At 36.8% G+C, this 2850-nt stretch overlaps 1 pseudogene; it reads left to right on the forward strand.

The window, feature by feature from the left end:
• Window positions 1-423: 423 nt before the first annotated feature.
• On the forward strand, window positions 424-1992 carry LOC111347552 (uncharacterized; annotated as a pseudogene).
• Window positions 1993-2850: the final 858 nt, after the last annotated feature.

Consider the following 2850-nt stretch of genomic DNA (forward strand, 5'->3'; position numbering starts at 1 on the left):
TTTTAGTTTTAAAGCAGGGCATCCAAAAAATTTTGGATATTTTTTATTTCACGCGCACCTTTTCTTAAACAGACGTCAGATAAATTAGTTGTAGCTGTCAATGAACTGCATATTGAAAAGGAAAATTTTGAACAATTGTATGCAAAAAAAACAACAATGGAAGAACTCGTTTCGATGGCAATGACGTTGTTTTATATTCAGTAACACCATTTCCCTTACGAGGTCAGGCAAGTGAAAGTTTCAGACTGTTTTCAGACATATTTCCCAAGTTCTATCATAGTTAATCGAGGGGACTGGTTAGGAAGGCCGGCAAACTTCAAAGGACCGGCTTATTGTTTACGATTTTAGGTTGAATTGCACCGTTACGTCATGATACGTCACGTGTACCGTGCATCGCCGCCATCGTTGTCACAGTAGACAAACATGGCGTATGGCATCGAAGACTTTATATTCGAAGAAGATTTCGATGCTATTATGGCGGTTTTAGAAGAAGATGAGAATTTGGAAGAACAGTTTCATGATGATGTACAGGAGGTGCGTGTTAAAAGCTAAAAGCTAGTCATATTTAGTCATTTTATTCGCGGTTTGTTGCTATGAAAGGTTTAGTGTAGTTGGCTTGAGATCGATCAATATTTGGTATTGTGTATCTGTTTCCAGAGCTCCGGAACAAGAATTAAACTTCTTTCGGATTCTTTTAGAATCGCTAAAGCTTTAAGAAGAGTTATAGTAGCAATATTGGTATAAACTGATGTCAAACTGTTGGCAATTTTATCAAGTTTGATCAACTAAATGTTTCCTATATTCTAGGTCCAAAGGCAAGACATAGCTTGTAGTATATTTCAAAAAGTTTGTAAAAGTAAACGAGGTCTAAGCAGACACACGACTATTAGACACAAAGAAAACAACCAAGATCCCGAACAAGGTGTACAAGAGGAAGAATCAAGGCAAAGAATAGCATTTACAAGCGATGTCTTGAACGATCTGGTGAACAACGTGAAAACGACAATAAGCAAAAGAAAAGTGTTTACAAAAGCAATGCGAGATGAAATATCATCATTCCAGTTTAACATTTGCGAAGGATCGAAAGAGTTTGAAGAGATACGGACTATTTATGATGGCTTTACGAAGAGTGGAAACGCTGACAAGTTTTACTCCAAGTATTACGCGACCATATCATTACATGCTACAAAATACTTCCCGAGTCTGTCCAGTAATTCAGCAACATTGTTATTAACTAACCTTGCTGATCGACTCCTGGCCTACTGCAAAGAATCTCTTTCTCCTGTAAATGATAACGAAGTTGAAAAAGCTTTAAAGGAAAAAGAGATTCCTGGTCTACAATATCTAAGAGGCTATGTCTTGCAAAATCTGCACAATAAACACAGAGCATCTAAGAATTGGAGATCAACAGAAAGTCAGCAGGCTACATCTTTATTAACTGCATGCAAAGACGAATCAAAGATTATCATTGAATCACAGAAACTTATCTCTTCCTTAAGTCGTGGAGTACTGTGGAATCCAACTAAAAAAGCCCAGAAAATAATTTTGAGGGCAGAACATCATTTTAGAAACAATTGTAAAACTGACCAAAGATCTATCAACATTGAAGCTGTAATTGAGAAATGTTTTCAAAGATACAGATGTACTTGCTTTCTTCAATGAAATTGTATCTGAATCCTCACTGGAGAGTGATAGCAGAATTAGTAAAGATATGCTGCACAGTGTTATCACCTTATATTTACGTGTACGCTCATTTTCATTCGCAAGAGATGTAATTCAGAAGGAGAAGTAAACGTAGACGAGGTGTGTTTTTCTTAGCTTCTAATGGACATTTAATGTGTTTTTCGATTTTTAGGGTTTTTATCAAACTTTTGTAAATATTTTTGATGTAATTCAGAAGGATAAGATCAAACAGAAGCAAGTGAAAGCTAAGTCCCTGACAAAGGAAATTAAAAAAGGGCAAGTGGAGAAAAGGATGATAGAGAACCCTAGAATCAAAGACAGCATAAAATGCATCAAATGGAAATTTTATAGATAGGGTCAATGTTCTGGTTTATGTTTACTTAGCAGAAGTCAGTCATCTAGATGTCAACGAATTATGTACACTTAAAATGTATGAGGTGGTTTGCAAACACCTTTGCAGCAATCAATGTATTTATTAATGTCAATGTTCTGGTTTACTTTAGCATCTATAGAACACTAAAATTCTAACTTAGAAGTCAGCCCTATCTAGATGACAACAAATTATGTAATATATATATATATATATATATATATATATATATACATAAGCGAAATAGGCAACGTAGGATCCATGACAGTGCTCGACAATGAAGGAGCGATTACAGTAGCAAATGGACTACTCAAGTGACGCACATATGGATTTTAATACAGCCTGTTACAGCCTTTTACAGCCTGTAATCGCTCCTTCATTGTCGAGCACTGTCATGGATCCTACGTTGCCTATTTCGCTTATATAGCTCCTATTTTGTTGAGCACTGTGTGACCGAAGATTCAAATATGGAACGTGTGGCGTTCCACTACTCAACGAAGAACATTCCTTTGGCATCAAGAAGGGAATTCACAAAGCAACTGATTGAAAAGACCGAACAATTTTTGCGCCGCATGAGATGGAAAGCATTCCACTTTTTGAACCCAGGACAAGCGGAAGAGAAAGAAACTTTCGGCTTCAAGACAAACAACTGCCCGCCGGTCATCGAAGAGCTGCGCGACTTTGAGGACGGCATGCAACGATTAATCCAAAGCGTCCAATTCAAGAATACGAAATGCCAGTTTCAGAAAGAGCTGAATGAAGACATCAAGTTGATTAAAAACGAAAATCGCTTATTC

The sequence above is a fragment of the Stylophora pistillata genome, chromosome 9 (genome assembly GCF_964205215.1).
Source record: "Stylophora pistillata chromosome 9, jaStyPist1.2, whole genome shotgun sequence".
In the NCBI taxonomy this organism is placed as follows: domain Eukaryota; kingdom Metazoa; phylum Cnidaria; class Anthozoa; order Scleractinia; family Pocilloporidae; genus Stylophora; species Stylophora pistillata.